The sequence below is a fragment of the Moschus berezovskii genome, chromosome 11 (genome assembly GCF_049115385.1).
Source record: "Moschus berezovskii isolate FMDL1 chromosome 11, NW_MosBer_1.0, whole genome shotgun sequence".
NCBI classification, from domain to species: domain Eukaryota; kingdom Metazoa; phylum Chordata; class Mammalia; order Artiodactyla; family Moschidae; genus Moschus; species Moschus berezovskii.
The window spans coordinates 42238081-42264331 of record NC_142470.1 but is presented as its reverse complement, the minus strand read 5'-3'; the positions used below and the strand labels follow the sequence as shown (position 1 = coordinate 42264331).

General features: G+C 40.2%; 1 protein-coding gene across 5 annotated transcripts in view; it reads left to right on the top strand.

Moving 5' to 3' along the window:
* Positions 1 to 26251, top strand: part of MEIS1 (Meis homeobox 1) — a 148438-nt gene that overhangs the window by 84621 nt on the left and 37566 nt on the right. The window lies entirely within an intron of this gene.

Below are 26251 nucleotides of genomic sequence, written 5' to 3'. Positions count from 1 at the left end.
TAAAATGAATGAATGGTAAAAATCTTTTTTTTTTTTTAATATTAGGAGCAGACCTTTTGTTACTATTTTTAGATTAGTTTACCTTTCTTAAAGTCATTTGTTTTTCTTCAGTATCAAAGTTAATTCTCCATTGTCACTAATGTGTCCAGACCTGTTGACCGTCACGTCCTTGCCCACTTTCAAACCCACGTTCCTCAGTGACTTATACTGAAATAGGGAGACAAACATGGGATGTGGGAGGCCATGCTGGTTCAGCACCTCTGGATAGAGAATGTGCCTTCAATAACACTCGAGGCTATAAATTCCAATTTTTCAGCATCCCTAAATAAAATAAAAACTTAGAGCAGCAGGACTAACTAAAAAATAGTTTCTGTCCTTTTCTTCTTCCCTGTATGATTCCAAACAGTAACTAGACTATGCTGACAGTTTTGGAATCAGCTTTGAGAATAATGCCGGTAGTGAGTTGAAGATGTCAATGGTTTAGCTGATTTTAACATTGTATTCAGTTCAGTTCAGTTCAGTCGCTCAGTCGTGTCCGACTCTTTGCGACCCCATGAACCCCAGCACACCAGGCCTCCCTGTCCATCACCAACTTCCGGAGTTCACTCAGACTCACCTCCATCTAGTCGGTGATGCCATCCAGCATCTCATTCTCTGTCATCCCATTCTCCTCCTGCCCCCAATCCCTCCCAGCATCAAAGTCTTTTCCAGTGAGTCAACTCTTCGCATGAGGTGGCCAAAGTATTGGAGCTTCAGCTTTAGCATCAATCCTTCCAGTGAACATCATATTAGGTTGACCTAAAACCTGATTTGGGTGCCATTACTTGCCTGACACTTGTTGCATTTATGTGGATGGTTTGAGATCTGCCTTTTGAAAGTTTGCTGTTGAGGATTATTGACCACCACCAAAGCAGGGAGGGAACGACTTAGGGTCTAGAGGGCATAGCATGAAAAATAGTCTGGCATTTAAAGTCAGCAAGAGATAAGAAGTGACAATTGGGCAAAAGTGCTGATGCAGCCATGCTGATGTTTCACCACTAGAGCTAACCGACTAGCCTCTGGATGAGTGGGGAGAGAGGACAAAATCAGGTTGATCCTGAAGTCACAGCCAAACTCTTTCTATTTCCGATACTAACAGAAAAAAAAGATAGCCTCTGTTTCAGTCTGCAAAGGAATTTTGGCTTCCCTTGAAGCTGAGATGCCCCTGAATAAAATATAATCAAATATTGGTTCAGACAGAATCAGGAGAGACAGAAGCGAATTCTTTTATTCATCCACCAGATTTCCTGGTTTTCTAGGTTGTATTCTTGTGAAGAACCTTGCCAAGAGCTATGTTATTAAAAAACAAAACAAAACAAAAAACCACTTTTTAAATAGCCAGCGTGGCTTTACCTACATTGCAATGCTCTCTGTGGTCCATATATTATTGGGGCAGTTGCAATAGAAATTATTAATGAACTGTCTGATTTTGTGGAGGTCCAGCTAATTTCCTTCAGGCTGGGGGTTGGTGCTGGCCTGTACCACTACCCCGAAGAGGGAAACCCATTTGTTGTAGCCTCCCTGGCATTCTAGGAATGCTTATAGACATTGTCTCCTGGTTTCCATTGGACATTTCTACCCTCCTTCCCCTCTCCACTGCCATCTACTCATACAAAATATTGGTAATGATAATGGTCTCTAAAAAGTAAAAACTCTCATAATATCATCTAAAAAAGAAAACTGAGAAGATATGTTTACATTTTCTCCCTCTTTCTTAGCCCAATGAGAAAGATCCCCCTCCATTCCTCTTCTCCAATTGCTAAAGTAGATAGATCTCCAGTTACAAGGAATAGCCTTCTCCTTGTCTCCTTGTACTTGAAGGAATGCACAAACTGTTTAGGTAACATTTATAGTCAAGAGCTGATTATAATAAATGCTATGAAAAAACCTATAGAGAGAGTTTTATTATTATTTGTCCAAATGTAAGTAACTACTGTTATCTTGGTGTTAATTCTTTACCAAATTTATTTCAGATTCTGGAAGTTTTTTAGGGAGGCACAATTCAATTGAAAGACTGTACAAATTTTAGAGGATCACATTCTTCTGTATGATTAATGCAACTTAACCAGGAGATTCTTTCTGAAGTCTTGCTAAATATAAAAGAGCAATCGAAACTCTGGCTAATTAAAACAATAGCAATCGCAGTTTATTAGCAAATTGTAAAAACTTATCTTTTAAATACCAAAAAGCATATTATAAAACCTCACACACCTTTTGGAAAGCAAATTACTGGGTTTTTTTTTTTTTTCTTTTTTAAATAAATGGGTCAATCTTTTCATTGAGTGTATTCAGTTTTTTAAAAAATCTGCCTTTGAAAGGGCTTTCAGCATTTGTTTGTTAGGGGAGTAGAAAAGCCCTGAATTAAAAAAAAAAAAAAAAAAAAAACTTTCTGGATTTGCACCCCAGCTGCATAAGAAAAATGTGCCTTTCTGTAGTTGGCTGCAGGTAGATTTAATCAGTAACACATTTTACTACTCCAAGGAGAGAACTAAAGCTTCATTCTTGGACTCACAGTCTCTAGCAAGCTAAACTGGACATACTTGTGTATTATGAAGACAATAAAAGAAAAAGGAAACAGGTTTTAACTTTGGTGCTGATAAGGTAAAAGGAAATTTCAGTGATGTGAATTTCCAGTTAGCCAGTTTTGATAACTAGAGGTCTCCTAAAAAAAAAGAAAAATATTGCCTGGAATTGAAAAGAGTAACTAACATTATTTAGATAATGAGAGAGAATTCAAAAGAAAATGAAAGTATGTATTATAGAAATGCTTGCATTTGCCTGAAGACAAATCACTGCAAACAATTAGAAAGTACTTAATATTTGGCTGTGAGTCACCATATAGTCACGATCAGTTCAGGGGCATATACCACATCAAGATATGTTTCCTTCCTTAAGGGTATTATTCCAACTGTAAATATAACCTACTATGTCATAATGTTTAGCTGGATGTGTTTTGCATATTACTGGTTATCTTGCTACATAGCATTACAAAGATACATGCCTAAGGGCTAGTAAAAATGAGGAGAAGGAATAAATGTTTCTGGTTAAAAAAAAAAAAAATCAAGGGTTTTTTGTCTGTTTTTCTACCCTAGCATGTTGCACACACACACACACACACACACACCTAAAATACTGCAATCTTAAATAAAATCTAAGTAGAAAAACAGTTAATATGATTCTTATTTATTTAAAATATGCAGTGACATATTTTCCTGTTATGGAGCTATTGTGTGCCCTAGGAATCCTGAGAGTTAGGGAAAGTGGAAATTGTCAAAATGCATACCTGTGAAGAAATCAGACAGGGGGTGACATATTTGACTTCCATTCACATTCTCTTGGATTCCCCATCCTTTCACTGATCTTGAGGATTCCATTGGGTACTATAGAGACAAACTTCGTTTCTAAGTTACATACACATTTTGCTCTTTGAGTTTGTTTTCTTTCTTTCAACTTTTAGCCTGAATTTTTTTTTTTTTTTTTTTGCTGTAGCAAAATTTATGTCTCGGTTTCTGATTTATAAGACTTTCCTCTCAGTGTGGATAAAGCCAAAGTGAGGAGTTGTAGAATCTTCCAGGTTGAGAATTGCGTTGCCATAGAAACACTATTAGATGAAAAGTGCCCTGCGGGTCTGCCACTCTAAGGATGGAGTAAATGGAATTGAATTGGGAATTGAATGCTCTAGAAGAGACAGATGTTGTTTCATTGGTTTTGCTTTTGGTAACAAGATCTGGTGGAGCCATCTTAGTGTCATATCTCTGCTTGCAATTTTGGAAGAATTGCTCTATAAACATTATGAATTATTGTTACAATGAAAAAGTACTTCTCATTGGTATCCCATAACGCATTTTGTTGATCAAGGTGAGTGGAAGGTCAAAAGGCAGAGAGACGTGCCTACAAGGAGGTACATAGTTAGGTAGCAGATGGAACTTGCTCCTTTCCCCCCATTTCTATTTCTTTTCCTATCCCTCACCTCTATTCTTTGCCAGTTTTAACAGTGAATATTCTTATTGCGCCTTACCAGTTAGCACCCTTCAGCTACCATTAGCCCTAAGAAGGTAGTGAGGCAGGAAGGCTGTGTTCTTGAACTTTTGTCTGAAATGTTAGTGCAAAGTATTTGGGGAGGACAGTCCAAACCAAGTCCTCTGTGTTCCTGTGCCTAAGCCAAGGAGGGTGGCTTGTGAGGATGGCAGCTAAATTTTATCCTTTTTTTTTTTTTCATTATGTGGTATCTACAGATACCTTATACTTGCATACTAGTACTGAGAAGTGAGATTTTTGTTCTCCTTTCAGATGCCTGTGTCCCATATCAAAAATGAGCTTTCTGAAATTCATAAGAACATCTTCACAGTTCTTACTTTTTTCTTTTATGTGGTTACCATTCACCTTTCCAGGCTTTAGTCATGATGATGGTCAGAGCTTGGCTTTGCTGAAACTAACACAGGCTTGGATGACAAATCCATCTTCCATTTAAAAGATCTCTGCTACTTTGGAGATTTTATATTTCAACTTTGGTTAGCTAGGATCCTAAATATTTTTTTCCCAATTGGGAATCATTTGTCTCAGGAGGAAAATGGGAGTATAGATTATTTAATTACTTGGAGGTAATGTTGGAATGTCCTCATTCTTCTGCAGTATACATCATATAAGCTCCATTTTAATAATGAGATGAGTGGTTTCTAGATTCTGGGGCAACTGCTTTTTTCTTTTTCTTAGCTGGTTATTGAAATCCTAATGGGATGGGTGATGAATTTTCTTAGGTCAGGTAAACTGAAAAGGCTACAGCTGGAATTCTTCACCCAGAAGAATCGGAGTTAATACTAATGATCATTGTGAATTAGAAGATCAAAGGCGAAGCATCAGCCTGTTCTCCAAGTTGCTGCCCCAGAGGCCATTAGTGACCTGGCAGAGCTCCCTCCCAGTCTCTTGCACACCTCCTTGCCTCTGCCCCAGCCTTTCTTCCCCATCCTAGTTATGCACCTCTGACCTGGGGGAATTACAGTCCAGTCCGTTGATGAAGAGGGATGGGGAAAAACAATCAAAAGGGAAAACAAAAGTCCAACTTGAAAACTGCTCATTTATCCAGGTACATAGGACCCCTATGTAGATGAACTCTGACTGGGGCTCTGTGAAATTCAGGGTGCAATTGAGATTTTTGTGCTCAAATGGTTTATTTATTTTACAGATGATTGAGGCCTTTATGTGGTACCTTATGTGAGGGACTTTTGTAGTATCTGGATGGCAATTTGTCAGATTATTCTAAAATTTTCATTTGTTTCCAAGACTAAGTTAAAATATGCTGTAATTTGGTTTTCTGATATACTCTTAATTGGGTTGATTAAATAAAGGATTAGGTTCAAAATGGAAGTGCTCATACAAGCACAACTTAAGTTGACGTTTGCTGATGCATATAACTGTTGGAACACTGGCTGACCATTTATACTTCAACACATATATCAATATCATGTCTTCCGATTCCTCCTGGTGATGATATATCTTTGAAGGCAAAATACCAAACTCAGTCAATGAATGTGCAACTGCTCCTCCTCAATTTATCTTTCGAGTTAAAATTGGAGCGGTACATACGTATGTGTGAGTATATTCGCTAAACTAACTCAATCTAGCCCTTAGGAATTTTATGTAATATAAACGTGGCTTTTAACTTTCTCAGTGTTTAAGATTCCTAGTGAAAGTACTTTGGTTTAAAGAATGGAGGTTTGATGGAGAGAAAATCCAATGGTTTTGTTTTAGAAAGGATTCCAGTGTTTTGGGTTGGTCTGACTGGTTGGTTGTTTGCCAGTTGAAGTAAATCTCTATGTCATGGAATTTAGGAGATTTCACTTAACTTGAAGCATCCTCTGCACACCTCAGTCTTTCTTATTGAAGTGTGATTATGACTCTGTGTACATATGTGTCCCTATGTGCTTGGGCATTTTTCTGTCAGACAAATCTCTCTGCACCCCTGCCATCCGTACCAGCACTAGTGGACACCTGGTCCGTTTTACTTGTTTTAATCCTCTAAATAGCTATGTTCAAGGCTCTCATTTTTCTGTTTCTGCTGATGGAATCCAATGCCAGCGGGTAAGCAATGACTGGAGACCACATTTGCAGTGGTCACAAAATTCTCTGGGTTATGGGCCAAGCTTACCTGAGCTATGATTACTAAATGACATGAGACAGCAAAAATCATTTTATTAAAGTTCCAAGGTAGTAACAATAGTGATTGTGCAGAGTCACATCAAAATGACTGCTATAGACAAGCGTGCTCATGTTTCAATACTGCGGGTCCTTCCATTTGCAAGTACTGAGCCTGGTAAAGGTGGCTTTTCTCAATGGATTGGATACTCGGCTCAGTGTGTAGGAGCAGGAGAGAGCCCACAGACATTCAGATAAGGCATCCATTTCTTGGTGGGCCTATAGACAGCCTCCAAGAGCAAAGGAGCAGCTAAAACCTTTACGCCAGGAAATTGTCTAACATTTCGAAAACCTTTTACTTTTTGTGTTTTCTTGCTATTGCAAAATGCCTTCACTCAGCAACTGATAGCCCAGGAAATGTGTCTCCCAATACAAGAAGTATTGCCCTATCTTCGGACACTCCAAAGAAAAGATAGACCTCACATAACTCAATGTTATAAATGCGAACACCTTAAGTTGGTTCATATTCAAATGAGACATAAGTTACTTGGTTTATAATGGATTATTCAAAATATTGGGAAATAGAGACCTTTGGTTTGATTTAAATAACTTGGTTGTATTTGAATATCCTTCTGGTATTATCGCTCCAGAAAAAAAATGAGGCAACATATATATGAACTAAACCTTGTAGGTATCTTTGCTTTTTAGTTCCTAATATTCTGCCATCAGTGTTTGTCTGTTTTCACATTAATTTTGTTGCTAGCAGCCCCTCAGAGCACTCTCCCATAACAGGAATGACCTCTAAGAATTCAGTGTCCTAGGAAGTTCTTGGGACATCCAGAGGCCACAAGATGTAGTCGGTTAATAGGAATGCTCATCCTAAGAAAGATCGATGAGTGGAAAAAATTTCTATTGCAGTTTATAGAAGTTTAAGAATAATTCCTATCTCTTATTTAAAGAAAAGTCAGTTTTCAAACTTCTTGGAGGAGGAACTCCACAGAAATGACTTGATGTCATTCTTGAACAGAAATGAAATTGTCTCCTGCCTGCATAATGTTACTTGTTTTTTACTTGTTACCGAATTTTTAAACAACAATCTATTGATTGCTTGGCTGTTTTGACATTGGATCATTCTGTCTTGTTAACAGCTAAAGGAAAATGATCAAAAGGTTAAATAAAATTATAATTTGTGTTTCTGTGGTGCTTTATGTTTTTTTTAAAACTGATTAAATTAAAAATAAGTTTTAACTGATTATTTAGTTTTGGCGGTGCTGGGTCTTTGTTGCTGCAGGGGTTTTTGTCTAGTTGCAGTGGGTGGGGGCGACTCTCTAGTTGCCCTGTGCAGGCTTCTCATTGTGGTGACTTCTCTTGTTGGGGCTCCCAGCGCAGGCTCAATAGTTGTGGTACACGGGCTTAGCTGCTCCGCAGCATGTGGGATCTTCCTGGATCAAGGATCAAACTCGTGTCTCCTGTATTGGCAGGCAGATTCTTTACAATTCGGCCACTGGGAACCTCCGATTATCTTTATTTTTTAAAAAAAATTTTGGCCCCACCATGGGCCATGTGATATCCCAGTTCCCCGACCAGGGATGAAATCTGTGCCCCTTGCATTGGAAGCATGGAGTCTTAACCACTGGACTGCCAGGGAAGTCCCAGTGGTACTTTGTAATTTAATCTTTTCATATACACTGTACTCTTAATCCTATAAAGTAGGCAGGATGACAAAAATGAAGGTGAGAGAAGTTAATGAATTTTCTCAAGGTCAAAAGCTAGGAACTGGCAGAGCTGGGGATCTAGGATCTCCTATCTTGAATGTGCTTTTTTTAAAATCATATTTCCTCCCAAACAGAGCAAATCAGATCACATCGTTGGGAGTTCATAGTTATAATAATAATAATCTCATTTCATGAGCTAGCTGATTAGTATTTTTTAAATAAAAATATGAGCCAGAATGTTTGGCATAAAACTTCATAGTACAACCTGGTGGTTATTGGTAACTGAGTGTCAAGAATGGTCCTCTCCCATCTGGGTTCTTTTTTCCAGATATATCTGTGCTTAGAAAAGGCATAGCTGCAGCTATTGATACTTTATGTAATTGTAATCATTTATACATTGTTAGAATTTTAGACTTTATATAACTGTCCTTTCTTCCTTATGGAAGTAGGTAACTCTCTAGCCCTGTCTGTGACTAACAGTGAGTGATAGTGATTTGGAAGTGAGAAATCTTTCTTCCTGCAAATCCTCGGTAAACCTTTGAACACAGAATTTAGCTCCTTGAAGATTTTTTTTTTCTTTTTTTCTTTTTTTTGCCTGTCACATGTTCAGGATGCCAAAGAGCTATGTCTTTAATTTGCTTTATGGAGATAGAGGAAACTGCTTATGCAGCCCCGATTACTCTTGAAACTACAATCCAACTGTCGTTTCTCAGCAAAAAAGGCTGCTAAACCCTGGAGAATTAAGCCACCGCTCTGGGGTATGACACTGAGGTCTGATCATTTTAAAGCTAGTAATAACCAGAATCCTAAAATTCTTATGAATAAAATGTAATTTTAGTAATGTTTCCATAAACAGTGGTAATGGTGGCATTTTAGTAGGCAGTGACATTAGTCACATCCAAATTGCACCACATTGGCTTTTAAATTACTCCACCTGTCTGTATGAATAGAATTTTCAGTGTAAAAGCAGAGAGACAGCTGCTGCTAATGTCTCCTTCTCCCTGTGCAGATAATGCTGGCAAATCTACATGCATAAAGGACTGGTTTGTGATGTAAAACGGTACCTGACCCTGCCGGCTCCTGAGCTGCAGAGAAATACCTTTAATTACCAGTGACTGTGTTTAGTTGTTGACATAAAAATGTCAGCTTCCAGGGGTGTAACCTCAGGTTCACTCCCTCTAGTCACGTCACCCACCGTACACACTTTTCCTTCCAGCCACATCTGTAGTAAGATGGGTGAGTGTTTATCTTGATGTGTTTCAGAAACATGCAAGGCATTAATACTTAAAAGGAAAACATCTAATACTGTATGAACTTGATTGATGATCTTTCCATTGGTGAACTTTTAAAGATTACTGGAATCAAGTTCCTTCTTTCTAACCAGAATGAAAATAGGGGATACCGTTTATACTTTCAAAAGGCTTACCATCATTCATCTAATACAGATACACTTTCTCATGTGAGGATCATGACCAGGCATTTCATAGAGTAGAGCAGGTAAAGAATAGAAGGGCTTGAGTCTATCACATTTTTTTTTTTTTTTTTCACCATATACCCAGGTTTCCTGTTGATACAGGATGAAGCTTTTTCTGGAGAAGCCTGTTTGCTCTTGACCTTTTGGTTCTGGTCTATTGTAACGACTAGATAGAAATAGGAGGGGGCCAGCCAAGAGGAGCCTCCTGTTTACAATGCCTGTTGCCAACGATGTATTTGGCAAAATGGTAAATAGAAGATATACTTGTCTGGCTCATTTGCAGGCATTCTTTTTGACTTCTTTCACACAACTGGTGTTTTTGTGTTTAATTTAACAAGGAACGAGTAGTAAATGAAAGCTGTTGCCTGAAATCCCACTGTGAGCGTGTTTTGCACTTGGCTCCCCAGTGACAAGGCAATTTGTGAAATTATGTGATGGAGTAATTAGATGAAGCCAGGGCTCCTGATTGTTGCCATGCATATGTGGCGAGGGTTTGTTGCGAAGAGGGAGGGAGAGGGAAAAAAATAGATTATTACCCTGGCAAGTTGGCTCAAAGCTTCTTCATTTATTTGTAAACAGAATATTTAGTGACCGCATAGGAAGTAGCTGTAATCACCAGCTCATAAAGAAACCACAGCAGAGCTTTTGGATTTTTGCAGAGTGCTCATGTAAAATTTAAGCTGGGAGGCAGAATCCCTGTTAATGTAATTAGGATCTAATTTACCACCCTTTGCACACAGATGTAATAATGTCTAGATATTTATTCTATCTTTAAGCACGTTACGTATACCTCAGTGCAGCAGTTACTGAACAGAAACAGGTGTGAGCACTTCCCTAATTCGTTTTTACACTGTAAACACATAGCAATTTAAGGGAAATATTTACCAAAAACGAGGGGAAGGAATGTCTGCAAATGAGGCAGTAATGGACAGTTGCCCTTTATGTACTGATGGATTTCTCAATGGTTAAGTAAATTAAAGCAAATGCTAGAAAAATCAATAGGCCAGCATAGTCTTGGCTTTGCCTCATAGACTTCGGGACAGAATGACAGATGTGGTGTCTATGACCCATTTAAGTATTAATGCCTGAAAAACTGCTTCTGCATGCAAGGTTATATAGGCTTCGAAACATTCCGCTATATTACATTACAGACAATAATATTTTTAAGTATATATGGAATTTATACATTTCAGTGAGGTTGTTCTTACGTGATACATTTATACTGGAAGATTAGTTGTTGCAATAGCACCATAAATCAGTTTTGAATGTTCCCACATGGAAACATCTTCATAAGGCTGTAGTTGAAAGGTAAAGATGATGTATATCAAGCTTCCATGTCTCGTGAAGTGAATATGCTCCATAACACTCTATGTGGAAACCAAATTAGGTTTAATTAAGGGGTAGATGCTCAGAGCCTTTGGGAAAAAAAATTCTGTAAGAAACCACAGAAATGTGGCATTAGAATTCAGTTAATCTCCAGGGCTCTAATGCTATATTTTACATTTGTACCAAACATGGATCACATGCCACATAGGTTGACTCTCACAGCATATGGAATTTCAGGGCTGTCCTAATGTTCTTAGTGGTAGGTATTGACCTCTGAGAATGAGAAGGTCAGTCTTCTGGTAGCATCACAGAACGTGCATTCCCCCATCCATTGCTCCCATTACCAACGTCAAGAGAAATGGTGGAAATACTCTCCCAGGGTTGGATTGTTGATTACTAGAGACAGGAAGAAAAATGTACATCAGTACTGGCTTCAGGAACCAAAGCTAATTTCCAAACCAAAATAAAATGAAGGGTTGAACTCGTTACGTTGGTCATTCAAGGAGAAGGTACCTTTTGTTGCAGAGAAAGAAAGTTGTGTTGGCTTGCAGTGTCCTGTTTACCTTCTTATGCTGAGTGAATTCAGACAATCATTCCTTCCTTATCTGCCCTTGACAAAGCAGACCTGGGCCAGCCTGCATCTGGGTTTTGAAAATTGGTGTTTAAAGGTGATATTGTGGGATTTCTCTGGTGATCCAGTGGTTAAGACTTCATCTTCCAATTCAGAGGGTGTGGGCTTAATCCCTGGTTGGGGTGCTAAGATCCCACATGCCTTGTGACCAACAAACCAAAACATAAAACAGAAACAATATGATAACAAATTCAATAAAAGACTTTAAAAATGGTCCACATGAAAAAAAAATCTTTAAAAAAAAGGCATTGCACTTTTTAAAGGTGATACTGTGATGCACCAAATTCTTGGAAACATTGCTAGGTTGGAATGATGGTGAGAAGTAGCATAATCATTTAGGTTTCTAAATGGAAGACAGTTTCCTGATTTTTAATCTTCATGCAATATAGTATGTATAACATTCCCCTGAATCTGGAAATTTAACAATGTACACATTTGGAGGTTAAACTGAAGTGTAAATAGTAACAAAAGTCTACCATCTAAAAAACTGGGAAATGGAAAGTACTATGGAATTGAAGATTCCTTTGCTTCTTCAAAGCAGTATTTCTTAAACTTTCATGTGCCTTCCAGTTATCTGGGAATCCGTTTTTGCGTGGAGATTCTCAGAGGGATGGGGCCTGAGAATCTGCATTTTTAATAAGCTCCCTGCTGCTATTGGACTGCAGACCAGACTGTTCATAGCAAGGATCTAAGGAACGTGAGCAAGATAACAGGTTTTTAAATGGAAAGATGATTGTTTTTCTCCATCTTTGATTTTTTTATACTTTGATTTTTTTCCCCCTCTGATCTTGAAACAATGTATTATTTTTATCACATCTATTGGACTAAAGTGTTTTCTTTTTCCTCTGCTAATTTTCAGTTCTTTCTCAATGTACAAGACCTTTCTTTTAATTATCAAAGAGTTTTTAAAAGATAGACTTTATATTTTAGAACATTTTTGAGTTCATCACAAAACTGAGGGAAAATTTCCTAGGTTTCCCATAGACCTCCCCACCACCACCATATATGGGCTTCTCCCATTAGCAGGGCCCCCCGACCAGAGTGGTACATTTCTTACAGTTGATGAACCTACACTGACACATCAGTATCACCCAAAGTTCAAAGTTACCATCAGGGTTCACTCTTGGTGTTGTACATTCTATGGGTTTGCACAAATGTGTGACATGTTATCCATCATTATAGTATCATATGGGGTAAATTCATGCCTTAAATGAGTATCACGGTGTTTTCATTGGCTGAAAGCTCCTGAAAGATCAAGGACTCTGCAGATACACTGTATTTTTCTTTGGGGCTTGTTGACAGCACATTTGTGTGATAGGATGGGTGAAAGGGTGGTTCTGAAGGTTGGATGTTACAGATTCTTCCTCTTCGCCCATACTTAGCGTCAGTGCTCTGGTGACAGTATGCAGGGATGGAAGTTATCACGGGGGAGGGCAGCATGTGCATTACTGTGCTGGCTGTCAGATTCTTACTTAAAACTCCAGATCTGGTACGGGCTTCTCAGGTGGCGATCATGGAAAAGAGTCTGCCTCAGTGCAGGAGATGCAGGAGAAGCTGGTTCCATCCCTGGGTAGGGAAGATCCCCTGGAGAAGGAAATGGAAACCCACTCCAGCATTCTTGCCTGGAGGATCCATGGACAGAGGACCCTGGCGCACTACAGTCCATAGGGTTACAAAGAGTCAGACACGACTGAAGCGACTTAGCACACACACAGATCTGGCAGGCTTTGTCAGCAAGGAAGTAACAGAAGCACCAACTACAGAAACAATACGTTCATTTGAGGGAGAAATGCTTTTGTTCCTAGTCCTACTCACCAATTTCAGTCTGCTTCTGGAAATCCTTTTGTATTTCCACTGCCTGGTGTACTTTGTCTGCCATGGGCACTCTCAAATTTCACAGCATCCTGGATGATGAATTTGTTTTAAAAAGTGAGCATCCAAAGAAACAGTCACCCAAGTCCAGGAAGCGCAGAGAGTCCCATATAGGATAAACCCAAGGAGGAGCACGCCGAGACACATATTAAACTGACAAAAATTAAATTCCAAGAAAAAATATTAAAAGCAGCAAGGGAAAAGCAATAAATAACATACAAGGGAAGAAGGCACATCCAAAAAGTATATTCTCTTTAGTGGGGCTAAGATCTAAAGATTATTATAAATAACACATACCTATTAATCATTGCTTGGTGGGTAAATTCTCTCACTCATTAGAGTTCACAGGCTGGATGTAGTTTCTTGAAATTAGGTCGTTTATTTTGGTCTAAGTCATTGAGGATCAAAGGTCACAAGGAATCCAAAAGCCATTAGTCAGGGTTCTTTTCTGGACCCCTTAGATGTCATTGTGTGAGTCACCCATGGCAGCCCGGGCCTGGCCTGCTGTCAGGGAGCTGGCAGGGTGCCTACTTTATTTCCAGTTTGCATAGATAAAAAGCAGAGCAGCTACTCTCAGAATCACTATAAAAATAAGCTTACATAAAATCTCCATTTGAAATACAGTATGTGTGTGCCCCTGCATGTGTTCTCTTATGGAAACCAGGGGCCCTGGAAATCAAAATTAGGAAGAGAGGCATACATTTGATGGCATCGTGGATTATCCTTTGTTTTGGTGCAGGCATTTATAATTCATTGATAAGCTAGGGAAGACCAGATTCTCACAAAGAATTGAAACGGCAAAGCAAGTGTTTTAATTTGCGAATGTAGAGTAGAATAAGGAAATCGCTTTTGCTGTTGTCAAAAATGTATATTGCCATCCCCTCTTGATAATGTTGAAGTACATTTGGCAGTAATGAGTTTATGCATATCAGGAGTGGTGGGCAAGAGATGTAGTCAGGTGGATTCATTTACTCCCCCCATTGAGCCCTGTGGGTCTTGGGTCCACACCTTGAAGTGAAAACATCATCAATTACCAAGACGACAGGCGCCCTGAACTTACTCCCTGAAAGAGTTCGTTTTGGACCAGAAACTGTGAGCACTCAGTACCATTCATCAGTGTGCAAGAGAGTGATTGAGTGGGGTGAATTTTCAAGGAAGAAAGGCCAAATTAACATGTATGAAATAGTGTATATTTGAATTTTGAAAAATCAGCTGTAAGCAAAGTATCCTGTTTGATTTGAAATGATTATTGAGTACTTCGCATGTGATGCTACAATTAATCATTATACCCCCACTTCACAGATGGAACATTCAATGGGAGGAAATGGGCTGGAAAAGTCTGAAGATCTACCTGAGGTCTTTGTGTAGGATAAAGTAGAAACTGGAGAAAAATTCAGTGCCTTAATTGTCAACCTGTTGGGTGTCGCTACTTCCCGACCTTGAGACTTAAACTAGTGGTTTGTTTTTGCTCTTGAAACATTGCCTAGATCTGGTGAGAGCTGAGGCAGAAGTCCTCGTGATGTCATCAGGGCCATGCCTTTGCCACACTCACTCAAAAGCCATCACCGCTGTTCTGTGGCATCACCCTGCATGGGTGCCATGCTGCCTCTAAACTCTCCATGGCTCTGACACCTGTGCTGCTCAAATGTGTGTGGTGGCAGGGAGGGGGAAAGGATTATGCGGCAGCAGGATGAAGACAGGGCTTTAATCTGAAAAATACCTAAAATTGTTTGGTTTGTGTGGAGAGATGCCTGGGATGTTTTCCACGACAGAGTGACCTAATCCCATGCACAGTAGGAAAAAGGATCTTCCAAATCTGCTTTTTATTTTTCCCCATCATGGTGACTGAAGTTCAGGCCGCAACTACCCTTCTCTTTGAATAACAATATAAATTGGGCCATTCAATTTTTTTTTTTTTTAGTACAAATACATTTTGAGTGCCTACTATGTGCAAAGCACTGTGTACATCTGGGAGCTTTCTACACTCTTTGAAAAGAGCATAGATCTAGTTGGTGGTGCAGTTTGCAAAAAGAACCAGAGTGAGGAGGACAGTTTTGAGACGGTTACAACAGTTCAGTTGGGAAGGTTTTGGTTTGTAAGAGTGTAAAGAAATGGATGGTGGAGAAGTCCCTGGTGGTCCAGGGGTTAGATCTTGGTGCTTTCGCTGTGGTGGCCTGGGTTGGATTCAATCCCTTGTCAAGGAAGTAAGATCCTGTAAGTCGAGTGGCACAGCCAAAGAGTAGGGGAGAGGGGGAGAAGAAATGAATGGTGGAAAATATTTTGGAGGTAAACTGGGCATCTCATAAATAGAAACATTCACAGCTGGCTCATGGTATACATTCATAGTGTGCTGAGTGCCAGTGATAGGCCACGGTGGGTGCTCGGTGCCATATGTATAGAGAACTTACAAATAAAATGAGTAAATGTCTGTTTATTATTATCACCGTGCATTGGCAATTCTAAATAATATCAGTGAATAAAATGTTCTTCCAGGTTGGGGCAGACTTCCCCTACCCCGCCCCCACAATTGTAAGCCTTACTAAGCACTTCCATGTTTTATCTCACCAAATTCCCACAATGATCCTCTAAAGTAGAGCCTCCTAGTCGCTCTATTTTACTGTTAAGGAAATCAAGATTTGGAGAGATTAAACAACTTGGCTGCAGTGGCACAGCGAGAAGTAGGGACTGGATTTTAACTCCAACCCATCTGACTCTCAGGCCTGTTTTCATAACTGCTCATGGGGAGACATTTGGTACAGAAGACATTCAAAGGTGATTTCCCTGTTTCACGCTGGCAGTTCCGGAGCTGGAGTCTCTTCCAGGGAAGAAGGAAAGTTAGAAGGATGAACTCTTTTTAGGGGAGGGTGGGGAGTTCAGTATGGGGTACCTGTGATGCTGGTGATGGTGGGGCATCCTCATTGAAATGGGTTGGTTGTGGCTTTGGTGAGAGCACAAGGCTTAGTGTTGCCTTCACCAAAGCTAGAGGTGGAGATGAATCATGGACCCAGAGAGCAATGAGAGAAAAAGGGAAGAAGCAGGAGCAGAATTCAGGCAATGCCTCCCTTTAAAGGCTGTCTGGAGGAAAAACCTCGAGAAGGAGACAGAGGGGCAGGCAAGAGGTCTGTCCAAAGTGGAGGTGGGCTGCAGTCATCTCTGGGGACCCTTCTAGCTCCAATACATTAAATTCTAAGAAAAGGAAGGAAGGTCCAATGGTGAGAAAGTCAGGGTCGATTCCCAAATAGAACCCATCATGGTCCCAAACTGTCTCCCCTTTCTGTCATCCTCGTCTCAGCTAACAGCCATCACCGTGGACACAAAAGCTCCAGCCAGGAGTCTCAGCGTCAGCCCTGAAGGTTTCCTCTTTTCCCCACTTCACAGATAGTTGCTTACTCCCTGAGTTCCATTAATTCTCCCTCCTAGACACGTTTCCATTCTCTTATCCTTGTCTGGTCCTGCTGCCATAGCCTCCTTGTCTTCTGCTTACCCATTTCCCTAATCAGCCTCCCTGCCTGTAATCAATGACAACTGTTAAAATTGATTCCTTACAAGCAACCCCCATTTTGCCAGTTGAGTGATTTTTCTGAGCCAAATCTCACCCCTACTTGAAATCTTGTAATATCTCTCCATTGTCCTTAGGATACAACATCCTCAGCCCGCCATTCAAGGGCTCTTGAAGTCAGTCACTGACCCACTGAGCACTCAAGCTGCTCTTTCCCCCTTTCTACACATGCTTACCCCCAACCGATGCTAAGTGGTCCTGCACTGTGCACTCTGGCACGTGCTGTTCCCTCATCTGGAACCTCCATGACCCCTTTTCTACTTCATACTTCTTCCTGCATCCTTAACATCTTATCTCAGATGTCACAGCTTGGGGAAGCCATTCCTGGTTCTTTCCAGGAGAAAGGAAAATGGCCCCTGCCTCCAGATCCATAGCACCTTGATGGTCATCTGATAGAGAATACTTGTCACGGTGACTGTTTATTTATGAACTGCCTCCCTCATAAATAAGATGATTGAATCTTTCACCTCTGTATCTTCAGAGCCATAAGAGAGATGCTCGATGATATTTATTGACCAAATGCATGAGCAAAGTTTCAAAATAGAGGCAATCAAACCCTGAGAAGTAGAAAGACTAGAAAAGGTCCTGGTATGGGGATTAGGAGATCACCAGTGACCTTTGAAAGACCTGTTTCAGGCCTTTGGAAGAGAAAAAGCTATATTCTAGGGCATATGGGCAATGTGACAGTAGAAGCTTGCAGTTGATTAAGGGGTAATATACAGGGTTGACTGTGTGGATCACAATAAACTGTGGAAAATTCTGAAAGAAATGAGAATGCCAGACCACCTGACCTGCCTCTTGAGAAACCTGTATGCAGGTCAGGAAGCAACAGTCAGAACTGGACATGGAACAACCGACTGGTTCCAAATAGGAAAAGGAGTACGTCAAGGCTGTATATTGTCACCCTGCTTATTTAACTTATATGCAGAGTACATCATGAGGAACACTGGGCTGGAAGAAGCACAAGCTGGAATCAAGATTGCCGGGAGAAATATCAATAACCTCAGATATGCGGATGACACCACCCTTATGGCAGAAAGTGAAGAGGAACTAAAAAGTATCTTGATGAAAGTGAAAGAAGAAAGTGAAAAAGTTGGCTTAAAGCTCAACATTCAGAAAACTAAGATCATGGCATCTGGTCCCATCACTTCATGGGAAATAGATGGGGAAACCGAGGCAACAGTGGCTGACTTTATTTTTCTGGGCTCCAAAATCACTGAAGATGCTGATTGCAGCCATGAAATTAAAAGACGCTTACTCCTTGGAAGGAAAGTTATGACCAGCCTAGATAGCATATTAAAAAGCAGAGACATTAGTTTGCCAACAAAGGTCCGTCTAGTCAAGGCTATGGTTTTACCAATGGTCATGTATGGATGTGAGAGTTGGACTGTGAAGAAAGCTGATCGCCAAAGAATTGATGCTTTTGAACTGTGGTGCTGGAGAAGACTCTTGAGAGTCCCTTGGACTGCAAGGAGATCCAACCAGTCCATTCTAAAGGAGATCAATCCTGGGTGTTCATTGGAAGGACTGATGCTAAAGCTGAAACTCCAATACTTTGACCATCTCATGCAGAGAGATGACTCGCTGGAAAAGACTGATGCTGGGAGGGATTGGGGGCAGGGGATGACAGAGAATGAGATGGCTGGATGGCATCACCAACTCGATGGACATGAGTTTGAGTGAACTCGGGGAGTTGATGATGGACAGGGAGGCCTGGCGTGCTGTGATTCATGAGGTCGCAAAGAGTCGGACACGACTGAGTGACTGAACTGAACTGAACTGATACAGGGTTCAGTTTGGGCAGGAGCAGGAGGAAGTGGTAACAAAAGGGAAAAGTTTCTCTCTCTTTTTAATATTTAGGAGAAGGGAGATTTGAACCTTTACACATAGCATACAGCTGTCTTTCATGGAATTGCTATTATTATGTTCCATGAAATTTGTTAAAGTCCAGCCTAATTAATTACTTAGGAAATAGAGCAGGAACCTTTGAAGATAAATGTAGAAAAGAACTGATTAATGTAGCAAGGATCAAGAGCAAGTTGGCCGTAGAGGGTTAGTGGGGAGAGTGATGGGATGGCATCTGAGAGCATGGACTTAGCACCAAGTGTGAACCAGGAGAGGAAGATGAAGGCAGGGAGGTTTAGAAATACACAACAGGTGGGTCTTGGGTACTCTTCCCCTCCTAGTTCTGTTAGCAGACCAGGAGGCGAAGTCAACTGCGAAGAGTCCCAGGAGTAGGATTGGGAGCTAGAGGAGAGTGGGAGTCATTTGGAAAAAATTGCTGTTGGGAACACAGTAGACAGACCAAGAAAAGGAAAAAAAAGAAAGAGTAAAGAAGATAAAAGGACTCTCACAGTGCAGTTGAGAGTACATGTATAAATTGAAATAAAACGAGACACCACCCTGTGACTGGCTAGACTTTTAATAGATACGTTTCATAATCAGCTTGCTTTTCACATGGTAAAATTAAGGCAAAATAATGATTTTTAGTGGTTTTTCCACAGGAAAAATAATTGCATTTTCTATTCTTTAAAAATTTGTCTCATGGGGCAAATTCGTTGAGCTACAATATGAACTACTTAAGTTCTTACTATCATGTACAGGTTGGTGAACTTGAGATTGCATTAAAGGCTTTATCGCAGTTTTGGAGGAAGTTATCATGCAATTACTGTACATTATCTTTCAGTGCTGGTTGTATGAGAAGTTTGCAAACTTGTTATTGATAACCTTTGAACCTGAGTTCAACAAAAACCATGCAAATGCAGCTGTCTACTAAGATAAAATTTCTTTTCTTACTATATGTGAGAAAGGAGGATTTTAAATTTAACTACAACAAATCAGCACAGTATTTTAAAACATTGGAGCAAAACTGTAAAGGTTAACAAGTAAAACAATATCAGATATGCTTTTTAAATCATGCCTCTGCCTGAGGCCTGATCTTTAATAGTGGACAGAAGGGGTGGCTGGCTTGAATAGATTCCTTTAGATTTGCGAGTTGAAGTTGAATTGATCTTGACATCGCTCCAGAAGCATCTAGTATTGTCATTTTGGTTTGATGGTAAATGAAATACACCTGGTTTCATGAAATAACACAGCACCCCACACATAATGAGCAGCTCATTGTCGTATATAAAGAACGATTGGCTCAGTGCAATTGGCTAGTCACTGATGACTCATGTGAAGGGTTGCTGTTTAAATAGAGAGGACTACTGGCATGTAGACATACTGAAAGGAAGATAGACAGATAGATAGATAGATAGGTAGCTTATTGGTTTTTCAAATATGGTTCAGAGAGACAATCTAAGAATAAATCTCCTCTTCCGTACTGCAAGGCAGTGTCATGACAGCGTTGGAAAGCCAACTCCCAGTAGCTGGTTTTCCGCGGGCATCTCTGCCCTTGTCTTTGGGATTACCAGAGTGCCATGTGCGCAGTCACACAATGCATAAAGGCGTGGGTCATTTCTAGGACAGATAATTGAACATTAATACTCGCTGACATCGTTGAAGGCATGATATGTCAACCTGACAGAGCCTGTGTGCTTACATCTGCTGATTGGCTGTGGACGAAGGCTCTGTGTGTCAGGATCAGACCCCAGGCCTGACTGCAGCGGGGCCAAGGATGACACAGCCATTAATCACGAGCTGCCATTTTAGGCCACTATAGTGTAGGTAAAATCACTCTACATCCTGTGTGTAGCTGGTGAATTGCATCTGTTGTGTTCTAGAGTTTCAAGGTATGGCTCTCGGTAAAAAAACACTTCAGACTTTTGGTTTGTGTCATCTCACCAGAATGTTTAATTGGTCAAATGCCTCCCTCGCTCCTTCCCTTCTTTCCCTTCCCTCCCTCTCTTTCCTTCCATTCTTCCTTCCTTATTTCCTTCTCTTTTGTTCGTTCTTTCTCTTTTCTCTATCTCTTTTCTGAAAGTAGCCGGACACTTTGAATAAATGGGCACGTTTTAGGGCCTGACAGGGGAGGTTCTGAGGTGGCGTGCCTTTTGTTCCCATGGGAACTGATTTTGATGAGCTCCTGGTGTCCTGATTCATTATAGATATCCAGTGTAATGAAGAAATCAGACAAGAATTAAACTGAAGTTACTTGCTGTGATTTATTTTTTTGATTCTCAACAAAATATTAAACCCTGTAGGCAGATTTCTGAACAGAGGGAAAAGAGGTTTATGCAATTATTTTCTTATCCTCGAAATCACATGAGCAGCACCTTCCTGCCTCATTTATAATAAATCTTTAGTGAGTTAATCCCATTGCTTCAGTAATTCCACAGCTGACGCTTTACTGAACATGTAACCATTCAGAGGGAAGACACGAACAATCATAAGACCCAATTGTGCCTTCTTGAATTTGGGGTACTCTAGTGGTAGTTACTCTGTGTAGGTTTCCACTGCATAAAGTGGTATGAAGTAGGGCTCCTGAGAGTAGCCATTATCACATATTGGTTAACATCATGGATTTTTAAAATCCCAGTTGCATTGGAGCCATGAAAAAAAAAAAAGCTTTCATCTGTAAAATCTAGTTTCCCTTTGTTATTAAAATAAATGAAGCCATTAAACAAAATATATGCATATAATACTCGAGTTCATCATTTGGCATCATCAGAATGACAGAATTTTGCATTTTTAAAAAATCAGGGCTGCCACCTTAGAATATTTGATGAAAGGTGCTGATTCAAATATGCTAGAGGTTTCTGAAACTTTATGCCTTATTACATACATTTTTCTCTTTAGTTTGCCTATTTATATATTTATCTGGACCTCCGTAAACAAAAAGCAAAATTCTGTTTAAGCCGCTGAGAAAATAAAATGACAGCACCACCCCATCTCCAACCTCCAGAAACCTATGACCAAGTGAATTAATTGTAACTATTGATGAGATCCTATTGTGCATGTGCTGGAACTGAAATAATTTCCAAATACTTTTATTTCCAAAGGTTTGTTTTTAATTACAGTGGCATTTGGTTGGCATGCAAGGGTGAGTTCTCACTCTTGATCTAGCCTAGCTGGAGCCCAGGCCAAAAGATTCTCTGCTCCCTTTTCTCGAGAACACACTTTTCTGCCAAATATGACGCTCATCCCCTGCCAAGGAAGGTGGGCGAACTGCCACTTCTGACTCCCAGCCACCAAAAGACAAAGGCTCCCAACGCCCCTACGTCGTGAGCCAGAATGGGCCTCACACCTTGAAGGTTCCGGATTATTGATTTTTCCCCCACAGACTTGATATTATGGAATATTTATCGGTGACTCAGTTTGTCCCCAAGGGTGATGTAGGCACTTGCAGGAGTGTGTGAAGCCTTGCAGGCCACCAGAGGGTCGATTAAGTGTCCTTACTCTTCTGTCTGAAGCCTGAACACATCTGCAGAGTCTCACCTCCAACTTAGTGTTTTCTTTTTTTAACACTTTTTTAGCACGAATATAGTAATTATTTATTCACTTCCATATGAAGTTAAAATAAATCCGAGGGGGTGTGAGCTGCATATAAAACATCTGATAGGGAAAACATGGCCTCCCTTCTTCTAGCAGGACCTGCTATAGGATTTCTAGAGAATGCATACATCCTCCATATAAACTGTGCACACTGAAAAATGCAAGGCTTCCAGAAGGCTTATGAAGAACTTCAAGATGGCAATATCAGCAAATGAAAACAGACATGGGGCTCTTTTGTGGCGGGGGGGGAGCTGTGTGAATGCCTTTGAAGCTGCCCTGTCTTTAGATATCCTGGAAGTGATTGTCTAAATAAAGAGAATTATAAGAAAACATTGAAACCTAACAAACACTGTAAAATAAATTTCAAAGATTACCAGTCGTCAGACCCTCTTCCCTACAAACTGAGGGGGGGAAAAAAAAATATATATATATATAGTATGTTTAGTTAAATTAGCCCAACCGTGCAACCGTGCATGTCAATTTCATCTAGACTTTACTAAGCCCTCCATCCGGGCCAGCCACTATGCCAAGCAATCCAGTGTCTGTTGTGTCATTTGACCCCTGCTGGTTTTGTCATCCTCATTTTCCCTGATGAGGAGTCTGAGGCTCAGAGAACTGAAATGCCTTGATCAGGGTCACCCAATTCGTGTGGGTTCCTTAGGACTCGAGCTTCAGTTATCTAGCTCAGTCGGTATACCTAACGGCACCTCTTGGAACCAATAATCCTTAAAATGTTTTCCTTTAGATTTGCTGTTTGTCAATGTATAACCACATCACTGAAGCAGAAACGGGCTTGATGAGCACTGCCCTGACCTGCCCGGGTTAATGGCTCTCCACACTGGCCCAAGCCCTCCTAGGAAAAATTTTAGGAGTGTGGGAAATTAGGCCTCTTGTATATGTTATTAGCAAACTCACATCACACATGAAATGGCAAGGAAAGACACATTAAATAAAATAAGATTGTCTAGTTGTTTCAAAGAGAAACAAACTACTCAGTCATTGGGTGGTGAAGTGAAAGTCGCTCAGTTGTGTCCAACTCTTTGTGACCCATGGACTATACAGTCCTTGGAATTCTCCAGGTCAGAATACTGAAGTGGGTAGCCTTTCTCTTCTCCAGGGGACCTTCCCAGCCCAGGGATCAAACCCAGGTCTCCCACATTGCAGGTGGATTCTTTACCCGCTGAGCCACAAGGGAAGCCCAAGAATACTGGAGTAAGTAGCCTATCCCTTCTCCTGTGGATCTTCCTGACCCAATGATCAAACCAGGGTCCCGTGCATTGCAGGCAGATCCTTTACCAACTGAGCTATCTGTTTCCCAAAGCTTGTTATAGAAGGGACTGATGCCATCATTCAATACCTTTTAGCACTACTTAGATTACGTATGTACGTTTTGTTAGAAATGATGACAGCCATTTTGAAAGATGTTCTGCTTTATCTGATTTTAGTCTGAGTTTTTGTTTCACCCTTTGTGTATAGACCAATGCATGTTTACATAGTAAAACAGAGGCTGTACCCATGGTAGCTTTCATTGTAGAGGCCAACTCATGGTAGCTTTCTGAAAAACATGGCTCCAGCTCTTTATTTTATCATTACAAGATTAGCTCTGAGCTTCATAAGAGTGTAACGAGAACTAGATTGAGAAGTTAGAGCCTGAGCTCCAGGCCTATGAGCCGCAACTTCCTGGTCACATAACCTGCCAAGTGTCCACTCTGAGTTTATTTTTTCACCTATAAAATGGAGGCAGCTTTACCTGTGCTGTCAACCTGACCAAGTAAGTGTAAGGCTCAATTTCATTAAATATAATAAAGGTCTTTGAAAATGTGAAGTGTTATACAAATATAGAGGACATAAAAGCTCACCCAAATGATAGCTTAAAAAAACCACTTCAAACTGGCTGTTAACTTTTTTTGTTTGTTTTTTATCAGATTATATTCCATTATAGTTTATTAAAAGATACTGGGTATAACTTCCTGTGCTATACAGTAAATCCTTGTTGCTTATCTGTTTTATATAGAAGAGTTTGTATCTGGTAATCCCATACTCCTAATTTGTCCCTCCTCCCCTTTTGGTAACCATAAGTTTGTTTTCTATTAATGTATCTGTGAGTGTGTTTCTGTTTTGCATATAGATTTATTTGTATTATTATTTTTAAAATATTTATTTATTTGACTGCTCTGGGTCTTAGCTGTAGCCTGTGGGATCTGACCAGTAATTGAACCCCAGCCCTCTGCTTTGGGAGCACAGAGTCTTAGCCACTGGACTACCAGGAAAGTCCCTGTATTATTTTTTCACACATAAGTTATATCATATAGTATATTTGTCTTTCACTAAGCATAATACATGAGTTTGGGTAAACTCCGGGAGTTGGTGATGGACAGGGAGGCCTGGCGTGCTGTGATTCATGGGATTGCAAAGAGTCAGACACAAATGAGCAACTGAACTGAACTGAAGCATAATTCTAAGTCCATCCATGATTGCTGCAAATGACAGGATTTCACTATTTTTTCTGACAGAGTAATATTCCATTATATATATATAGGGACAGATGGACTATACACACACACACACACACATCTTCTTAATTCAACCTATTGATGGGCAGTTGGGTTGCTTCTATTTCTTGACTATTGTGAATAGTGCTGCTATGAACATTGGCATGCATGTATCTTTTTGAATTAGAGTTTTTGTTTTTTTCTGGATATAGACTCAGGAGTGGAATTGCTGGATCAGGAGTGGAATTGCTGGATCACCTGGTAATACCATTTTTCAGTTTTTTAAGGAACCTCTAATACTGTTTTTTTGTAGTGGTTGCCCCATTTTACATTCCAAGTTAACTTTGAGTACCTTTATTTCTGTCACCTTTATCTTGTCATCTTGTTGGTGACAGGTCCCACTCTTTATGCTACTCATCTAAGATGTTCCAGGAATGTCTGTGGGCTCTTTGGGAATGCCACAGAAAAACATCCACAGCCCTGTGAGCATTTCCCTGTCCAGGTAGACTGCGTGACTGAGGAATCATAATTTGGGAAACAAATACTGGGGATCTGCCCAAATTTTGACTAAGACTCTTCCCTCTTCTATAATCCACTCTGGAGACAGACAGTGAATTCACATCAATAAATGCTTTGGGGAGTTAAAAGGGGTTTGCTTAAAAAGGTTCATAAAGGTAATCATATTACTAAGACAATTTAAAGTTTTTAGTTTTGTTTTGTTTTTTTTTCCTTAAAGGGAAATTCTCTTTAGTTTGATTGTAAGGTAAGAGTTTTGTTGCTAACCAAGATAAAGTATGCTGCTGCTGCTGCTAAGTCGCTTCAGTCGTGTCCGACTCTGTGCGACCCCATAGACGGCAGCCCACCAGGCTCTGCCGTCCCTGGGGTTCTCCAGGCAAGAACACTGGAGTGGGTTGCCATTTCCTTCTCCAGTGCATGAAAATGAAAAGTCAAAGTGAAGTTGCTCAGTCATATCCAACTCTTTGCGACCCCATGGACTGCAGCCCACCAGGCTCCTCTGTCCATGGGATTTTCCAGGCAAGAGTACTGGAGTGGGGTGCCATTGCCTTCTCCAAGATAAAGTATAGTGCTGAATAATCTCTTAAATTAAAAATTGAAGTGTATGTTACAGAGAATAGAGATACTTAAACAGCTTAGACTACAGTGGGTAAAGGGGAAAGAGTTTTCATAAAAATTAGCTAAGCAAAGGTAAATTGTGTTAGAATCTTAACTTCAGATTAGGGTGCTCTGCTATTTGGCATACATTGAATTGATAATGCCTGTGTGTTAAAGAATTCTGGTTGTTTCTTTGCCTCTCTCACAGCTTATAAAAATGCAAGCAGACCTACCTAATGAATATTAATAGGAATGATGTGTAGATAATGCATAAACCCCCTGGATCTGTGGACTTTGGATGAAGTAGTCAGAGAGGATTTCTGTGGCTTTATTTAATACCAAATTTACATACTTTTAAAGAATAAACATCATCTTAATATTTTAATATCAATATTCCAAAGTGGAGATTTTAGTGAAATAAAAAGCGTAATTTTCCTTCCCTGAACATTATATTCACCAAGG